The 21,155-nt window shown below is 43.1% G+C and overlaps 1 long non-coding RNA gene across 2 annotated transcripts in view; it reads left to right on the forward strand.

Annotated features, from left to right (window-relative positions):
• Positions 1 to 21,155, forward strand: part of LOC140106414 (uncharacterized) — an 86,538-nt gene that overhangs the window by 58,811 nt on the left and 6,572 nt on the right. The gene's annotated exons all lie outside the window — the stretch shown is intronic.

Genomic DNA, 21,155 nt, shown 5'->3' on the forward strand with positions numbered 1-21,155 from the left:
AGGAAATATCTGTTTTTTAACGTGACTCATCATGATTCGATTCGGGTCGAATCAAATTTAAAAAAAAAATTTGGCGAATCGGGTCAAACCGAATTTCAACAAATTCGCCCATCTCTAGTTATTACTTACTCTTGCATCCTGACAAAATCCTGGGGTAGTCCCAGCGGCTGGACTTTGGTTTGGATGCGTTCCACAAAATGACATGTGACTTGTCTGAGCTGCAGGCTGCCTCCATCTTTGTGCTCCTGTACAGCTTGTCCCTCCCCCACTGATTTCATCTCACCAGGCTGTGACCTCTCAGAAGGAGGAGGAGCTGTACAGGAGCACAAAGGTGGGGGCCAAGCTCTGAGGAGTGAGTAACACAGACAAGTCACATGTTGTTTTTTAAAATGCATCCAAACCAAAGTCCAGCCCTTGTGACTACCCCAGGGTTTTGTCAGGGTGCAATTATACTGTAATGCAAATGCTTAGAAAAGGCAGAAAGGCAGATGTGCACTGCAAATGTAATAAGTTTCTGCAACCTGTCTTTAGTAAAAAGAGGTCCCTGGTGACAGGTTCCCTTTAAGCATATAATACAGTTAAATGAATAAAAATGTATTAGACAAAAATATGGGCTCATTCAGATGGGCGTTTCCGCTGCTCATCTGCAAAAAATGCAGATGTGATGTCTGTGATCAGTCCATATTGTATCCATACGCCATCCGTTATTTTCACATATGCACAGTTACTGGCTTAGCAACATTTGAAAAAAAAATACTCTGCATATGGATGTCATGAATGTGTCGTCCAGTTTTTTTTTTTGCGGATCCATTGACTTCTATTTATGTTCTTGGTCCGCAAGTGAGACAAAATAACGCATGATGCAATTTTTTTTTCCACTGTCTCCACGTCCGTGAAAAAAAATGGACATGTGAACAGACCCGTAGGATTCAGTGGGTCCGTTTGCCATCCACAAAGGATAGCTCGCAGACATCAAAAACACCCGTCTACGTGAGCCCTAAATTATACTATTTAGTATAGGTTTTTTTTTTATTACCAGGACAACATTCTTCTCCTCGTAAATCACTGGTGACCATTACTGATGACCCATGGGTTTCAATGGAAATGCAATGTGATCAGAATGAGCCTGGTAGTAGATGCAGGCTGGGACAGGTCCTGTGGAGGCTGCAGCTCTGGATTAGAGTCTCCTTACTCTGGTCCTGGGATTGGGTTATGTGTCAGTACTGAAGATGTACTGAACACTGTCTGTCTCTTCACTCAGTCCATGGGCTGAGAGACCTAGTAGTATAGAGCATGTGCTCTCAAAGAGACCTGTATTTCCACTGCCCAGGGGTTTCATACTCCCTCTGGTCAGGTAGTAGCACCTCTCCAATCACACTCCAGTTTACAATACAGCCAACTCATTGGATAATATCTTACACCCCCTTAACTTTTGCCTGTTCAGGCAGAATCTACAGCTGCAATTACATAATGACCAGGTTCTAGAACCTTCACAGAGGGTGCATGACTCCCTCCGTCAGCTGGCACCTGGAGAGGGCGCTATTCGCGACTACCAGCCTGCCTATGTGTTGGCAGGGGTGTTGCAGATGTACTGTGGGGGTGCTGACTGTTTGTGATATGGATCTAATTTGGGGGAGTAGGCTGTGTGTGTGACATGGATGCAAAATGGGTGAGAGGGCTGTGTGTGACATGAATGTAATGTGGGGATGCAGGCTGAGTGACTTGCATGTAACGTGGGGCTGTGATGCACATGTAAGTGGGGGTACGGTGCAGACGATGTGTCATGACATCAGACCTATGGCCGAAACTGACCAGGTAGAGGTGGAAATCTTATGTCATCATACGTCACCTGTTCCGAAGCTCTGTAAAAGGTGCTGAAGCCAAGAGTAGCAAGGTAATTCATGCTTTTTTTGTGCACTGTGACTACTTGGGGTGGAGGGGGCAAGCCTGTTGACTACTTGGGAGTGGGTAGCATTGGCTACTAGAGCATCATTGGCTTTTGGCAACTACCCTGTGACTACTTGGGGGCAGCTCTGGCTACTTGGGGGCAGGTGCTGTGACTATAATAACTGGGATCTCTAGGAGAACAACAGAACACTATTAAATGTGAGGGTGGAAGGAGATGATGATAAAAGGGAATTCCTCTGATCAAAGACACAATTTTACTTACTCACATTTACACACATTTACTTACTCGGTCCAGTCGCGATCCAGCGGTGGGTTCTCCGACGCTGATTCGGGTTCTGCCGGGATTCACTAAGGTCCGTGCGCTGATATTCACCAGGTGTCGCTGCTGCGCCGAGGTCCGCTGGAGTTCACCTGCTTTTTTCTGGTGTATGTGAGTGCTTGATCTTGCGACACAAATGGCTTTTTAAATTCTGCGGTTTTTCCGAATCCTTCGGGTTGTCCGGTGGCCACGGCCCCCGATTTCTGTCGCGCGAAAGCGCCAAAAACCGATCGCGTGCGCTACAATCCCGTGAAATACAGCGCAAAGCGGAAATATTCGGGAAAAACCCGACGGATTCGCGGCTGCGGACCCTTAGTAAATGTGCCCCAATGTGTGAGTTGCAGGATTTAGAGTAGGTGGTATTAGCACAGAATTAGCTCAGAATTCTGTACTTAATATATAATGAGCTTGGTTTTGGTTCTGTTTTCATGTACTTGTGTATTCATACCAGCGTATGTGTGTAGATATTTTTTTTATATTACCAGTTTACATACATGGCCTTCATGACTAAAGGGGTTGTATATTTTTTACCGGTGGACTAGGGAGGCTATAAAAACAAGAAAGCAGTTATACTGTACTTGCCCCCTTTGGTGCTCCGATCCAGCGCTGAGCGTGCCAACGGCAGCATCAACCCTGAATACAGAAGGCTCTTACCTTGATGCGAACCTGTAGTTTTAGCGTGTTTAAGCATGCAATATATCAAAATGATGTGACCTGAAAAAGCTTCTTGCTAAAATGAATGTAATCGTAAGATGTTACAAACCAGGTAGTTACTCATACATTACATATTCAATTCTAAAAATAGTAAATTAGTAAGGCAACATTTTCTCAAAAGAGCTGAGAATAGACTCTTCATGCCAGATGACCTGACTCACTTTACTGTCATACACAGGTGACCAGATTCTGAACTGTGCTCGGTCCACTTCAAAGCCGCTGGCCCTATATCATTGGGGACATTAAGAAATTTCATAGCTGAGTCATTTTAATTTATCACACCTCTAATATAATATAGTACAAGGAGGACTGTGGTTTGGCAGAACTACTGGAAGGTGAACTGAATGATTGAAGGCAAGGATCCAGGTGACCCACAGCTTGCACAAAGCTCCTTTTATTCTGGAGTGGTTATCAGCAGTAGCAGGCTGTAATCTGTGCAGGAGTACCTGAGATAAGGCTGCTCCTTCCCTGTCATTAACCCCATGGCTACACAGAGAGCACACACGTCTCATTCATGGTCCTGCAGCCTTATCCGGTGTTTGAATACCAAACCCCCGGTGACTTAACTAACTACTATATGACTCTGCGCAGGGCAGAGGCACACAAGTGGTTTCATGTAGCTCTCCAGAATGTACACAAGGAACTTTCTTATCACTTTCAACATCTAACTTACTAAAAAAAGCGATATTTGTGTTTGAGTGTCCTACAAAAAGCACAGTAAAAACTACAAAACAAACATAGAGGGGGTCATTTACTAAGGGCCCGATTCGCGTTTTCCCGACGTGTTACCCGAATATTTTTCCGATTTGCGCCGGTTTTTCCTTGTATTGCCCCAGGTTTTTGGAGCACGCGGCAAATCGGGGGGGGGTGTGGCCGAACGAAAACCCGACGGATTCGGAAAAACCGCCGCATTTAAAAAACCGAAAGTGTCGCGGAGCTTGCACTTACCTTCATCTAGGATAGGCCGGTGTATTTGAGTGTGCTCCGATGCTCTTCAGCGCAGCTGCGCCACCTGGTGGACGTCGAAGGAACTACCTTAATGAATCCCGGGCGGACCCGAATCCAGCGCAGAGAACGCGCCGCTGGATCGCGAACGGACCAGGTAAGTTAATCTGCCCCAATATGATAGAATGTGTCTTGACCGATCAGTTACCTTATCCACATCATAAAGTATCACTAAAAACACTCTGACATAAAGGTTGATAGGAACCAATATATGGTACAACTATATTGATCCCTTGGGGGAACTGCTTTAAGTTACTAGTTACAGTACTGTACAATACATATTTCAGGGGTATGAGCAAATTACATGCTTACAATTGACTATCACAGTTGATACAACACGGGTCCAATGGCTTATACGCCGGACTATAGATATTTATAATAAAAATTCTGCATTAGTCTTTATTCACACAATGTAATACAAAAATGAAGCATACATAGTTTTAATCATTATAGTAAACAAAGTACAGTGGAAGACAGATGCAGAACAAGGATAATGATCTACAGACAAAAACGATCATACCCGGACATTGATAGGAGACAAATGATCTTTACATGAGAAAAAACTGACAGGGAATAAATAGGATGGCCCACATAGTAATGGCTTTGGTTACTATATATTTAAGACAAGTTGTACAATAGGATAAATAACAAGGCTATCTATCATAACAATGAAGTCCTTAACAAGTTATGAGAGTGTTGAGCTCCAATGTCCGGGATGACCTCTGCCCCGACGCGCATTTTGGCTCGTAATGAGTCTTCGTCTGGGGGTGTACACTGTCAGTGGACGCTGTTCTGGTGCCATGTGCTGCCTCCCATCGCCAGGACCTGGGCATGATACTCCTTCTGCCCTGATCAGCTGGTGTGGCCACACCAGCCAAGAGGTTCCCATGGAACTGCTGAATGCCCCACATGCTGATCTTGGGCTTCCCAGAAGGCTCATGCAACTCGGAGCACAGGTCAGCTCAAACGCTGCCCAGCTCACCGCAGGACTCCAGGCCATGCTCACCAACCCGCACTGAGGCTGTGAATGAGGCTGGGCAGCCCTACACGAACACACGCTGGCCACCTCTGCGCCGCCACCATTTCTTCCCACTGCTTTCATAGTCTTGGTGGGTTTGGTGTTTGTCCCCAAGGCGGGTTTTGCAAGCAATTGCTTCCTGCCATGATCCATGGTCTGCACCATCGCCACACCCTAATGAGGAAAGTAGGGGAAGAAAAAAGGGGAAATCGGGGAAAAATAGAGGGGGAAAAAAAGCCAGAGCAAACGTACAGGGAACCTACCACGGTGCCATATCCACCTATGTATTCATTAACCCCTTAGCGCTCCGCGCTGTAGCTGTACTGCGCAGCTTCCGACGATTAGCGCTCAGCGCAGTACAGCTACAGCGCAGAGACGATGCCGGTTCAGCACTGCACAGCAGCCGAACCGGCATCGTTAGCCGCGGGATTTCAGCGGTAATTTACCGCTGACATCCCCGGCTAACACCCGCGGTCGGAGTGCCATTTAACATGCCTTCTAGGGGTCTTTACCCCACGATCGGCCCCCCCGCACAGATGATTGCTTGTTCATATCCCATGGTGGATCATGTAAAAAAATGTAAAAAAAATGTTTTTCAATAAAAAATTACTTTATAAATCACTAAAAATGCCCATAAGCCCCAAAACATATAAAGAGACATATAACGCTCAAAAAAGTCTAAATCATAACACAAACTCCACATATATAGTATCATCGCGTCCGTAACAATCCATAGAATAAAACTAAATAACTAGTGAACCCATATGATGAACGCAGTAAAAAAAAAACGTTAAAAACCCGCCAAAAATTATGATTTTTACCTATTATATCCCACTAAAAATGCAATAAAAAGTGATCAACAAAACATATGTACTCCAGAATGATACTGTTGCAAAGAACAACATGTCCCGCAAAAAACAAGCTATCAACCATCTCTGAAGCCAAAAACGTAACAATGTTATGCCACTTGGAAGACGGCGATGCAAAAATGATAGATTTTTCCCCACATTAGGGTTTTATTTGGCAAATTTAGTAAAACATAAGAAAAAATATTCATGTCTGGTATCCCCGTAATCGTATCGACCCATAGAATAAAGATAACATGATTATTAGGATATACGATGAACATGAAAAAAAAAAAAAGTTAAAAATCCAGTACAGAATTGATGCTTTTCTACTCATGACCTCAAAAAAAGTTCCTAAATTTTCAACAATAGGTGATACCAACCCCAAAATGGTAACACTGGAAAAAGCATCTCATCCCGCAAAAAAAATGCCGTCACATGACCCAAATAACGGAAAAGCGAAAATTTTATAGCCTTCAAAAGGGGGCAACGAGAAAACTAAAATCCTGGCAGCTGCAGGGTGCTCCTTCCCTTCTGCGCCTCGCTGTGCCCCCATAACACAAGTAATGTCCACATGTGGGGGGTCGCTGCACTCAGGAGAAATTGTAGAACAAATTTTATGGTGAGTTTTCTCTTTTTATCTTTTGGAAATGTGTAAATTTTAGGGCTAAATGAATGTATAACCGACAAAATTTGACCATTCTAAATTTCACCGCCATTTTGATTCAATTACTATGAAGATCTCAAGGGGTTAACAATCTTTGTAAATGCTGTTTCTGATAGTTTGAGGGGTGCAGATTTGAAAATGGGTTGGTTATATAGGGAGTTTTTGTTGCTAAATATGTAAAATTTGATTTCAAACAGTATTTATCCCCAAAATAGTCAATTCTGAAAATACGGAAAATCGCTATTCGATTTGTAGGCCGCGTGACGTCAAAATAAATTATCCAAACATTTCAAAAATTATGAAAATGTAAAGTAGACAAATGGGAAATGTTATTCTGCAAGTTATTTAGGTGGTAAATCGATCTGCCTGAAAACGCGATGATTTTGAATTTCGAAAATGGCAAATTTTTCTAAAAATTCATCATTTTTTTCTTTTTTTTGTAAATAAACGCAAAACTTATCAGCCAAAATTTACCACTAAAATGAAGTACAACATGTGGGGAAAAAACAATCTCAGAATCGCTTTGATAAGTAACAGTGTTAAAAAGTTATAACCATATAAAGAGACGCAGGTCAGAATCTAAAAAATGGGACTGAGCCTTAAAGGGGTATTCTCGTCTGGGCATTCACATTCAGTTTGATAAATATGCCATATATAAACATTTCTTCAATTAGAAGTTATTAAAAAAAATGTTCCTGTGTGAAGATAATTTCTCATAAATGTAGTGATTTTGTCCCTTAGAAAAGAGATAGCTTCCTCGGATACGGCCACCTCTGCAGGAGTGATTGCACAAAGACACAAAAAGTTTTTGTATATCAAATGTCGGGGAGTAACTGCATGTCCCACAGCCGTCCTGTGGTAAGGATTGCTGAATCCAGGAAGTCAGGCAGGACTCTATAGCGTAAGTCTGGCCACTGCTGCCAGAGTGTGACGTGGTCGTAACCGAGGAAGCCATCTGGTTTCTAAGGGACCAAATCACTACATTTATGAGAAATTATCTTCACACAGGAACATTTTTTTTAATAACATCCAATTGAAGAAATGTTTATATATGGCAGATTAGTGAAACTGAATGTGAGTGCCCAGACGAGAATACCCCTTTAAGCTGTAAAATGGCTGCGTCCTTAAGGGGTTAATAGCTTGGTTGCAAATCTCCTAGCTGGAGATTGGGATAAACTTTTCATTTAACTTTTCATCAATTTCCAAATCATCCAGTTCAATTTGCCCTCACCTACTGGATCCTGATTTTTATCTATATATGGTTGTTACCTTTCATTTGTAACCCTGCGTGTGCTAATAATGACTGCTGAAAAGTGATCTCCACGGGACAGAATAAGGCTCAATGAGAAGAGTATATGTTTTTAATCAATGTTTACATTTATGAAAAATAAATCACTAACAATAGAAATTTCTGCTTACCTTTTAAGAGGGTAACAACGTATGTTTTGGCTCTGTAAAGATTGACTCTGGGTAACCTCTGCCTTAAAGGGGCTTTAAACAGTTAAGACTCATCAATCAACCCTGGTTACAATATTTTGAAAGTTCTCCTGTAACATGTATTTTTATTACGCTTTGTAACATAATAATATAAAGCGGTTCTTTTTTATTATGAGTGAGATCATGCTTCAGTAGACTTTCTGGCTCCCGCTATGTATAAAATAAACGAAAAACAGTTTCATTCCTGCTGCCACTTTAAAATGTGCCAAAGGACGCTGGGATAAGCTGAGCCCATGTGTGGCTCGAATACCTGTCCAGCACAGGATCACGAAGGTCACGTCTGAAAGCTAAGAAGCCGTTTGCTGTACAATGACGTCTTATTCTCATTCTGTATAGTGAGGTGACAGGTATTATGGGTGTGATGTATGGGGCACCTTGAATTGATTTTCTGCTTGGCTTTGTTTAATCTTTTGTACAGGGGGCTCTCACTTATGAAAGATCCCTTGATGGAGAAATAAGTAATGAGCAAAAACAAACTAGCCTAGTATTTTTAAAAAATATATGCTGGTATATATCACTGTTATTATATCTATAATAAGAAAGTCTGTAATAGGAAAAATTTTGTGTGTTAGGGTCAGCGTTGACTTTTTCTGGTAAAGTAGGTTAAGTTTTTATTTCCTATAGACAAGATCTTTAACAAGGACTTTTTGTTAATTTTTATTTTTCAAAAAATTGCATTGTAAGACCATTTCCATAACGCAGCGTGCAAAAGATATTACAAAGAGCAGAATACAGATTTTTCAGTATAGAGAAAACCGTACAGAATGTACTCTCTAGGACATTATGCGTCCATTAAGCTGTTGCAAAGTCACCTAAAAGCGAATGAAGTATCATGTTCTATTCACTTCTTTAGGACTTGCTCCTTAGTGCAGTTGGAGCATAATCTACAGTCTCAACTCAACTCCTTTTATTATTACAGAATACATCGCATCATGTAGCTGGTTGTCATAGTGATGCCAAGTGGAGCTGCCATAACATTCTAACATCAACCAACTGCTTTGACAAGGTACCATGCAGGGGCAAAGGGGCTTGTGTCTCGATTTATGCCTGGTCTAAAGTAGGAACTGAAAGAGAACCCCCTAAACTAAATATATTTTCATACACTGCCATTAGAGAGCATTGCCTCTATCCCTTCATTGTCCCTCTACATGCCTGAGTGGGAGGCACAGTCACACCCCCAGTGCTTGACTGACAGCCCTTATAATGGTGTGAGGTATAATGTGCTTCCTGGTTCTGGTGCCCCCTGCAGCCTGTGAGTATGAGATACTCCTATACACATGACTGACAGCCTGTATAATGGTGTGAGGTATAATGGTGTAATGGCTCCTCCATGTGCTTCCTGGTGCTGGCGGCCCCTGCAGTCTGTGTGTGTATAGGAGAGATACAACAGCTCCAGGCAGCCATGTTATAGCAGAACATGTCAGGTACTTGTGTAGCTGATGTCTGTGTCTGACACATATGTATTAGGAGGACACAGCATGTCAGCAGATAAAGCACAGACACTAGCAATGCTTTACTATACATTACACACAGACCTCAGCAGGGGGAGGAGAGGGGAGGGGGAACAGGGGTGACATCACTGCCTCTGACCATGTGACCAGCCTTATTTACATAATACAGAAAAGATGATTTTATAATGTATGAATTGACTAGATAAAGGCTGGGATGAGATCCTTGAGCTGCTCCAACAGGTAGTAGTGACAGGACAAGTGACAGAGACCTGATGGCCGGAGTCCTTTAAAACATACTGGGGCACATTTACTTACCTGCCCGAGTCGCGATCCCCGACACCAACGATGATGCACTGTGCCGCGATCTACCTGGATCCTGCGCCCGATATCCTTCTTCTTCCCGGTGCATTTAAGTGCAAATGTTAAATCCTGCGCTTAGTCCGAATCCATCGGATCGTCCCAGGCCCCCCAATTTGTGTCGCATGAAAGCCGGCACAATTCGATCACGTGCAACAAAATCCCCGGCGCTATCCCCGGAGTTGGGAAACCCGGCGAAAATGCGGCCGAGGGACCCTAAGTAAATAAGCCGCATTGAGTACAAAGGGACTATCCGGTGCAGGCGGTCCATGGATTACTTTTTTTTACAAGGTTCTTTTGGTTTTTTTCCTAAATTGGATATGTATATAAGTCAGAACAGGTATATTTTATAAGTGTAACCCAATTCAAGGTATTTGTTTTTGTCCTTATGATGGTAGGTTTTTCACAATTTTGATCATTACAGCCCAGGGCCAGCGTTCACTAAATTTTGAGCATCCAAAAAGGTTGACCAGAGGTCACAGTGGCCAAAGAGGCTCATTTGTAACCATTGGTTGTAAGCCAGGTGTTCTTAAGTTGTGGACTGCTTGTACTTGTAAATGAGTAGAACCAAGTCTTTTATAGGGCCTCTCTCACAACATGACGCTTGACTTGTCTCTGTAAAGACTTAAAGGACACTAGTCAGAATGATTTGGTCATCGGCTTGAGAAAGCGCCTGTGAGCAAGAAACTACCCCGTTGCCGCAGCTTGTACCCTCCATGTTTGTGTCATGAACTATAAGGAAAATGTTTTGCACATCTACCGGTGATTGCCGCTACCTATCTCTATGCTTTAGTATCGATTTGGGAAACTAGACCCCCCACAGACCATTCTGGACAGGTTTTTTAGTTGCCCAAATCCCACTATATGAGCTTTTTCTTGGGGCTCAATAAAAAAAAGTTTATATTCCCCTTGGTCTGTAGCTCAAGGTGTCTGCATGTTGCCGACGTGGACCACCCTAACTTCACTGAGCATGTGCCATGGGGTCCTGCTTATTAATACGTTGCACAATACCTTTGCATAGCAGTGTTTAAAAGTCGCTGTAAAAACCTGTTCTGTTATTTTGGATACGTTTTTAGCTAGGTGTATGGATGAATTTGGCTAACTCCAATCCATTGGAGTTGCTACTATGCATTGCAGGCAGTTGGTTGGGTAACTACTGCTGTGACACAATTGCATTTGATAATCTACATTATAGGGGTAGCATCATGTTGTCCTATATATAATATAGGGCAGTGGTGGTGAACCTATGGCATGTGTGTCAAAAGTGGCCCTCAAAGCCCCAAACCATCAACCAATAGGACTGTAGGAGGAATGAGAATGTGTGGAAAAGGACGGATTATCTATTAAGGTCTTCCCGCTGGCCCCATGTTTCATCCTGTACAGAGGGATTTTAGAGAGGAACTGTCGTGATTTGTCCATCTACTTTGAACTGTATAGGTAGAGGCTTATATGATTGGTTGTTGTGGCAGAACAGATAGGAATAAGTTACTGCCTAAATTGCTGTGTTGGCGCTTTGCAATATCTTTGTATGTAGTTTTGGCATTTGGGCTCTAAAAACATCACTGATTTAGGGTATAGTCTGATTGGTGCAGAGAACTACAGCAGTCGGACCCCCAGTAAATAAGCATATCCCCATCGTATGTATAGGGTATTGGGGTCTACAATAGAACATGTAATAACAAACAAGCAAGATGTGGGGAGAGAAGGTGGTCTTGGATACTGGAGATACATCAGTTAAGGGGGAAAGTAGAGATCTATAGAGCAGGCAAGTTGTGGACAGATTTGTGTGTCACGGTTGGTATATTTTTTGCACTGAGCAATACAGGTACAGAGTTTAGATAGGACAACTTTACAATTGTGGTTACAGGGCAGTTATACACTAAACACTTTATATGATATGGGCCAGGGGCTGGCCATACTTTTCTTGAATTCATTGCCTTCCAGAAATCCGTTTCTGATGACGGTCGGATGGGCTGAAACGTCTGGTTGTCGTTTCATATAACTACTTAATGCACATTAGGGATACAGTTCACCATTTTTGTTATACTCCCAACATAGAGAAGTGCTTTTATAGGCCAATGCCTTTAAATTTAGAAAAACAATGTGGTTATCTGCAATACTACATTTTGAACGCTGTCTCTAAAATTAAAGTTACTCAGTGGGGGGCATTTATCATTTTTGGTGCTAGTTGTTTTTGGCACCTGATTATTAGCAACGATTTCAACGTGATGTTAAATTGTGGCGCATAACCTTAATATGTTTGATGCACGGAAAGAAGAACCAATGATCATCAGAAATGTGAAACCACATTCATGAAGGAGTTTAGAAGTTGGTAGACTTTTGTTGGTCTAATTTTGCAGAAAAATTTTTTGAAAAAATGTCTGGAAACTAGAACTGCAGGAAAAGTAGCGGTATTCGAAAGCTGTGCTAAAATGGAGTGACCAAAAAAGGCTTGAGTGTCAGAATAAAAACTAATTTGTGGGGCCGATGTATAATAAATATGGCACAGAAACAACAAGAACAAATAGCATCCGGCAGTAATCTGGCAGAAAACTGGCAGAAATCGGATAATAAATACCCCCTGGTGTCTCTAGGCTCTCACCATTTTATGTAGACCTTACAGAGTATGAGAAGTGCGCCACCTATAGTTACAATGCTATGAAAACTTAGATTTTCTTATTACTTTTTGGCACTTGTCTTGTCTTTAAGAGGCAATATTGCTTTAGGTCACTTACTTTCACCTACAAATTTCCAAAGGCTATTACATTATTGATTGTGTTGAAGGGGATCTATAGCATTCGGAGCCAAAGCTCTTTTCTCAATCATGTCCCAAAACGCCAAGTCTAATCTCAAATCACACTTATTAATCCACACTACGAGGACACGGACTTGTTAGCAGAAGGTCATGCAACTTAAGTTTACTATAAAAAGAGTTGTATTTACTTGAAACATTGCCACTAGTTTATGGGTGGACACATGCAAATTGAAAACATAGATTGGATAGTCGGCCCTTTCCGTATGCCAGGGAACTTGAAAAGATACATCAACAAGGGGGAGGGAGGTATTTATAGTACTTATAGTATTTATGGTATAATGCTAACTTTAATTACTTTGACAAAAACAATGAAAAAAATGTTTATTTTACATATTTCACCTCTTCCCATTGTATGGCTGTAAGAAATAAACATTTGCAGCCTTGAATATAAGTGCCAGGAATTGTACAGAATCGCTGAAGCAGCCAACAAAAGGCTAAATCTGTTCTTCCAGCTCAGTGCAATTGAAGTATTTACATGAAAAGGGCTCCATATATAATGCTGAGCTGCCAGGCTGCATACCATTAGTAGGATGATGTCATACAACAGAGAGAATGGAGGATGTATGGATGGGGAAACTATGCAAAGCCGCAAAGATCTGCCAGATGGACCATTCTCCTCTAACTTTCTTCATGTGGATTTCCTGCGAGATCCCTGACTGATAGTGTGGCTACTGAAGAAAACTAAATCTATTTTTTATTTATTTTTTATTTTATGATTAACCCTGGATAACCCTTTTAACTTATCGTATTGTAGGGATTTATGACTTTTCATAAACCGTTGAATTCTAAAGCTTTTCAATGTATCTGTCAGAACCGTTCAGTGTGAATTGTGTCTCAGGGGTTTTGACACGCCCGATTGCGGTGGTGCAGCTAGTTCTGACAGTAATGTGCAATGTGAATTGTGCCTTTGGAGTCTGGACACACCCGATGACTTTGGTCCAGCAGTTAATGAGTTACCTGGTCTTTGCTGGACTGATGCAGGTGATTTCAGCTCCAATCAGCACTAGTCCTATCAGCTTCTTGTCTGTCTCTCCAGCTTTACTTATAAGGCAGCTAGTGGCTCAATTGCGTGCTGGCTATTGTCTTGTTCTTACCTGGATATCCCAGCTCCCCATATTTCCCTGTGACCTCTTTGTACCTTCTGTTATCGTTGCCGAACCTCTGCCTGACTTTTGACTACCGTTTTTTGCCCACTGAATTTGTACTGCGATTCTTCTGGTTTTGATTCTGGCTTGTCGACTACCCCTTATTGTGTTGTATGTCTTGTCCTGTTACGTGTGTCACTTACATAGTATAGGGACCGCCACCGAGGTTGTCCGCAGTTGCTAGAGCTGTCTTGAGGCAAGTAGGTAGGGACAGTGGGGGGGGTTCAGCCTTAGGGCTCACTGTCTGGTTGTCTTGCCCCCCTAAACTGACAGAATAGCCAGCCCAATATACTGTCGCTGTCATGGACAGCAGAACTGCGTTGACAAATATTGTGGAACAGATGCAGCAAATCAACACCATGGTGCAGGAACTAGCTGTTCGGCTTCATGAGCAGGAGACGGCCCCACGTCAGTTTACCATGGCTTCCCCAGCACCACCTGAGCCACCTGTACAACTCCCAGATAAGTTCAGTGGGGATAGAAAGAGATTCTGTGCATTTCGGGAGGGGTGTAAATTGTTTTTTAGATTGCGCCCCCGCTCTTCTGGGGATGAGGTCCAGAAGGTGGGCATAGTTATGTCTCTACTCCAGGGGTCACCACAGGAATGGGCTTTCTCGTTACCTCCTAGTTCTCCTGAGTTGCAGACGGTGGATGGGTTTTTTCAGGCCCTAGGGCTACTGTATGATGACCCGGATAGTGCAGCTAATGCTGAACGTCACTTGACAGGTCTGAGGCAGGGTAGACGTCCTGTGGAGGAATATTGCTCGGAGTTTAGGCAGTGGAGTGGTCCCTCCACTTGGAATGACTCGGCACTCCGATTTCAGTTTCGTGTCGGACTGAATGATCGGTTGAAGGATCTGTTGGTAGCTTATCCCACTCCTAGTTCCCTTGAGGATAGCATGACATTAGCTATCCGAGTTGACAGACGCTTGAGAGACAGGCTAAAGGAGAGAGGTACATCAGACGCTTTTAGACCTTCACCTATTCGTGTTACCAACCCTAGTCCTTCCCCTTCTGCTATACCCCCATCAGAGGAACCTATGCAAGTGGATTCTACTGATGCCAAGACCAGACGTGCATATCGTGTGTTGAACAACTTATGTTTCTACTGTGGGAAAGCAGGACATCGAGTCCGGCAATGTCCATCCCTTCCTGGACCACCGCCGGAAAACTTCTACGCCTGAGTGACTATCGAGGGGGTCACTCAGGCGAACAGGTAACCTTCACCAATAAGAATAAGTTATTATTGCCTATTTCATTGTCTTTGGGAGGGAGAAACATCTCTGGTTATGCTCAGATTGACTCGGGGTCTTCTGCTAATTTTGTTAACCCTATGTTCTTTTCCGGTCTAGAGGTGTGTCCCCTTCTGCTCCAATCTCCTGTTAATGTCACAGGAGCAGACTCAGCCCCCTTTGCTCAGGGGGATATACGTTACATCACTCCCTGCCTTGAGGTTAAGGTGGGGGCAGTTCATGTGGAACGTATGAAGTTTTTGTGTCTGCATAACCTGTCGTCTGATGTGATCTTAGGTTTGCCTTGGTTGGAGAAGCACAATCCTGTTTTTGATTGGGCAAACCGGGAACTGGTAAAATGGGGTACTGAATGTGACTCCCATTGTGAGGTGGTTTCTTTTGCTGAGTGCTCTTCCATGGAAGAGGGTATTCCGAGTTTTTTGTCCGATTATGCGGATGTATTTGATGAAAAAGCTGTGGACGGATTGCCGCCACACAGACCATACGACTGTACCATTGAATTAATTCCCGGTGCCAAGTTTCCTCGAGGTCGTATTTTTAACTTGTCTTGTCCAGAAAGGGAGGCTATGCGGGAGTACATTAAGGAAAGTCTCCAGAAGGGTCACATTCGCCCATCTTCCTCCCCATTGGGAGCAGGGTTCTTTTTTGTGGGAAAGAAGGATGGGGGATTACGACCCTGTATAGATTATCGACAACTTAACAGAATCACTGTTAAGAATCAACACCCTCTACCCCTGATTCCTGACTTATTTAACCAAATTGTGGGGGCCAAATGGTTTTCCAAGATAGACTTGCGAGGGGCTTACAATTTGATTAGAATCAGAGAGGGTGATGAATGGAAGACCGCTTTCAATACACCAGAGGGTCATTTTGAATATCTAGTGATGCCTTTCGGTTTATGCAATGCCCCGGCGGTCTTTCAACATTTTGTGAATGATATATTTCGTCAGCATCTAGGTCGTTTTCTTGTGGTCTACTTAGATGACATTTTGATTTTTTCTCCCGACTGGGCTTCACACATAAAACATGTTCGGGTAGTGATGGAACTGCTTAGACAAAACAGTCTGTTTGCTAAGTTGTCTAAATGTCAGTTTGGTATCCAGGAGGTCTCTTTTTTGGGTTACTACGTCACCCCTAATTCCTTCCGTATGGATCCCCTTAAGGTGGTGGCCATCGAAAAGTGGGAACGTCCCAATAATTTGAAGGCCTTACAAAGATTTCTGGGGTTCGCTAATTATTATAGGAAATTTATTAAGGGGTTTTCTGTTATAGCCAAACCACTTACTGATCTCACCAGGAAGGGGGCAGATCTTGTCAACTGGTCTCATGAGGCTATCCGAGCATTTGACAAGCTCCGTAAGTGTTTTTCAGAGGCCCCAGTACTGACTCAACCTAATTTTGAACGTCCATTTATTGTGGAGGTGGACGCATCAGAGGTAGGGGTAGGAGCGGTGTTGTCCCAAGGATCGGACACTCTCACTAACCTGCGACCTATTGCGTTCTTCTCAAAGAAGTTCTCTCAAGCTGAATGTAACTATGATATCGGTAATAGGGAACTATTGGCCATCAAGTTGGCATTTGATGAATGGAGGCATTTCCTTGAAGGTGCCAAACATAAGGTGGTGGTACTCACTGATCATAAGAATCTGGTTTACCTAGACAATGCTAAACGTCTCTCGCCACGTCAAGCCCGATGGGCTTTGTTTTTTACCAGATTCGATTTTGAAGTCACTTACCGACCTGGTTCCCGTAATATCAAGGCTGACGCCTTGTCTCGTAGCTTTGATTTAGAAAGTTCCCCCAGAACTCAATCTGATACTGTTTTAAGACCCGGGGTAGTAGTGTCTATTTTGCAACCTGACTTGGTGACCCTGATTGCAGAATCTCAGGGTCAAGCACCTCATAACACTCCAGACTCTTTGTTGTATGTACCGCCTAACCTTCGACTCCGAGTTCTTGAAGAGATTCATAGTTCTGTTTTGTCTGGTCATCCAGGTGTGGCAGGTACTAAGTATCTGCTCTCACGCCATTACTGGTGGCCATCTTGGGCTCGAGATGTCAAGGCTTTTGTCGAAGCTTGTGAGGTTTGTGCTAGGTCCAAGGTCCCTCGTAGGCCACCCGAGGGTCTGTTACATCCTCTACCGGTCCCTACGAGACCTTGGACGCATCTTTCTATGGATTTTATTACCGACTTGCCACTATCTAAGGGTAAGACAGTCATTTGGGTAGTGGTGGATAGATTTTCTAAGATGTGTCATCTCATTCCACTACGTAAACTGCCTAACGCTCGCACACTCGCCACACTTTTTATTAATCATATTCTACGTCTTCATGGGGTGCCTGAGAATGTTGTTTCCGACAGGGGTGTCCAGTTTGTGGCTAGGTTTTGGAGAGAGTTCTGTGGCAAATTAGGTATCTCTCTGTCCTTCTCGTCTGCATTCCATCCTCAGACAAATGGACAGACAGAGAGGACCAATCAATCGTTAGAGCAATTTCTAAGATGTTTTGTGGCTGATACTCAGAATAAGTGGAAAGACTTCATTTCTCTAGCAGAGTTTGCTATAAACAATCATGAACAACGTGCTATTAAGATGTCACCATTCTTCTGTAATTATGGTTTTAACCCCAGGTACTCGTCTGTTCATTCTGCAGAATCTATTAATCCCTCAGCCGAGGCCATTTTCTCTAAACTGTGCACAGTTTGGGCCCAAGCTCATCAGAACTTGGTAAAAGCCCAAGAGTCTTATCAAAGACATGCTAATAAAAGACGTATATCTGGCCAGCAATATGTACTAGGTGAGAAGGTCTGGCTTTCAGCTAAAAATCTGAAACTTAGGGTGCAGTCAGGGAAACTGGCACCCAAATATATTGGTCCTTATACCATTGTGGAAATCATTAATCCGGTAACCTTTAGGTTGAAACTACCCAATGCTCTTCGTATCCATCCTGTGTTTCATAAGTCTCTTCTTAAAAGATATGTGCCACCGGTGTTGCCTTCACCTCCTCCGGCTCCACTCATCGTCCAGGGGGAATTGGAGTATGAGGTGGAGAAAATTTTGAATTCCCGCTGGGTACAGGACTCCTTACAGTATCTGGTCCACTGGAAGGGTTTCGGACCGGAGGAGCGCACGTGGGTCTCTGCTAAGGACATGCATGCGCCCCGTCTGGTCCGGCGGTACCATTTACATAATCCTTCTAAGCCTGGTCCAATGATTAAGGGTCCTGAGGCCCCTCATAAGAGGGGGGGTACTGTCAGAACCGTTCAGTGTGAATTGTGTCTCAGGGGTTTTGACACGCCCGATTGCGGTGGTGCAGCTAGTTCTGACAGTAATGTGCAATGTGAATTGTGCCTTTGGAGTCTGGACACACCCGATGACTTTGGTCCAGCAGTTAATGAGTTACCTGGTCTTTGCTGGACTGATGCAGGTGATTTCAGCTCCAATCAGCACTAGTCCTATCAGCTTCTTGTCTGTCTCTCCAGCTTTACTTATAAGGCAGCTAGTGGCTCAATTGCGTGCTGGCTATTGTCTTGTTCTTACCTGGATATCCCAGCTCCCCATATTTCCCTGTGACCTCTTTGTACCTTCTGTTATCGTTGCCGAACCTCTGCCTGACTTTTGACTACCGTTTTTTGCCCACTGAATTTGTACTGCGATTCTTCTGGTTTTGATTCTGGCTTGTCGACTACCCCTTATTGTGTTGTATGTCTTGTCCTGTTACGTGTGTCACTTACATAGTATAGGGACCGCCACCGAGGTTGTCCGCAGTTGCTAGAGCTGTCTTGAGGCAAGTAGGTAGGGACAGTGGGGGGGGTTCAGCCTTAGGGCTCACTGTCTGGTTGTCTTGCCCCCCTAAACTGACAGTATCACAGTAAAGCGCCTGCTTCTCCACTTACTTTGGATACTTTGATCCTCCTACCTTACTAATGTGTCATATTATATAGAAGTTCTATCCAAAGGGGAGGGGGATGAGTGATTCACAGCGGCTAGGTCTCCACCGAGCTCCGAAATGACTAGAGCTTCTTGGAAACAAAGAGACTAGTGTTGAGCCGACCCGAACCACAAAGTTCAGGAAAATCCCCCCTACCCCTTTAATGCCTTTGGTCGGCGCTGGAACCAATTGTGGGTGTTAATTGTTTAAATTGGGGGCATTTAAATCACTGTGGTACTGCCATTTTGGGCAGGATTGGTGTTCCCTGATGATGTCATTGTAAGCTATTAAGCTCCCCAAAATGGCGGCACCCTGTGTGCTTTGGTTACTGACAAAAAATAGAGTTACTGACAAAAAATAGTTTTAGCACAGCTGGGGAGAGCCTTTGACAACAATTCCAACAATACCTGTATCATGCTGCTGGCTTCTTCCTAGGTTGAGATATATGTGATCTTATTTCTTATTAAATCAGATTCAGCTATTCCTGAAGTAGGTGGGAACTTTCTGGTTGTGACATCAGCTCAGGGCAGTGAAGCCAGAACAGGACAGCATGTTTGTAATTGGACGACCTGAAGCATGTGATGAGTCGCATGCTTGTGACATAGCTCAAGTTCTTTCTTCGTCTCCCAACAAGCCTCCTCTCGTCTCTAGCTTTTCTATGCGGTTTCCCATGGTTACCATAAAGCTTGGCAAATGGAGATAAGCCTAAGGGCAGGGTAAAATCTCTGCTAGCAGCTAAATACCTGCAACCTGAGTAAATTAGGTAATTGCTTAGTGCAGAGTTGGGCAAAAGTTTTTTTTATACTTTGCAGTAAGACTTTAAATGCTGCTCAAAGCAAATGGTATTTAAACAGCTTTGCAAGCACCAATCGTGGGTGTATTCCTTATGCCCACACAAACACTGGACTGCTGATGTTTGAAAAGTTTTTATTGAGGTGCACCTTAAGTTATTGACTTTTTTTTTTGTTTGTTTGTTTTTTTAGATCTGTATATGGTTGAGGGTTGTTAGCTTTTGGGATATTTTTATAGTTCGGGGTTGTCTAGCTTTTAGGATATTCAAATGGCTTGAATTTTCCATTTTAATATTTATTGGACCATTCATAATCTATACAATGATTTTTGTAAGGTGAATGATCGAAATGATCTTGATCTTGTGGGGGGTCTTTTTTATTAGATCCATGTGCACACAAAGCCAAGACAAAGGTACAAGGAACAGTTTGGGATAATGTGTCTGTAGACAGTATCCCATTAATGTGAAAGTACAAAATACTTCTGCCTACCCCTGGGGTAGGCTGCTGGTAAGGCAACAACTGTTGCAGTACATGCACTGTAGTTCAGCCAGCAGACAGGGACTCCTTGCATCATATTTCTTTATAATAAAAGGACTCCTGTCCTGTACAATGTGCCTAGTCAGTGGGACTGGACCAACATATGGGTTGTTTTTTGTACGGGCTGTACGTGTTTCTTCTGCAGATGGCCTAAATGTGGAGGTCTAGCAAAGACCTTTGCTAGACCTCCACATTTAGGCCATAATATAGATCTCTATGGGACAGATCATAATATGCAGTCTTGTACTATACGTATAAAATTTTTAAGAATCCTAATCCCCTCCTTTCTTCTGGTAGACACTTCTATGCATTAGCCATGATGATTTGCACATAGGACCCTGTCATTAATAAAGGTCCTCATCTGCAGTACTTAAAGGATCTGGAAAGGTTAATCAGATTCCTTTTGTTTTCCTAATGTTTAAGGCACGTTCCCTGGACTACCTGTATTCATTTTTGGCCAATGAATTTGCTGAGTAAGTTTTTGGAAGATCTCATCTGCCCTTGTTGCTGAAAAGGGCTACAAATCCGGGAACATGAAAAATAAGAATCGCTGTGCCAAGTTCAGCAAAAGTGCTTTTTGTGAAATGATTAAAATAAAACAAGAGAGTTGTTTCAACACTAAGGAATTTCAATGTTCTTTTTCTCCTCTAAAAGTGAAGCTGAAAGAACACGCTAAATCCTGTGTTATAAGCAGGCATGCCGACCACTAAATCTGCCCGGGATTTTATAGAAACGTAGATTAACTCCTGCACTCCCAGGGCCTCGATTTCATTATTGAATCTTATAACAGAAGTTAACTAAGCTGCATTCAGGTGACTGTAATATACCTGCATATAAGTTCCTGTAGCATCAATGTAATACGTGGACTGCTCTGTTCCTCATGTATCAAATTTACATCAACAA

The sequence above is a fragment of the Engystomops pustulosus genome, chromosome 11 (genome assembly GCF_040894005.1).
Source record: "Engystomops pustulosus chromosome 11, aEngPut4.maternal, whole genome shotgun sequence".
In the NCBI taxonomy this organism is placed as follows: domain Eukaryota; kingdom Metazoa; phylum Chordata; class Amphibia; order Anura; family Leptodactylidae; genus Engystomops; species Engystomops pustulosus.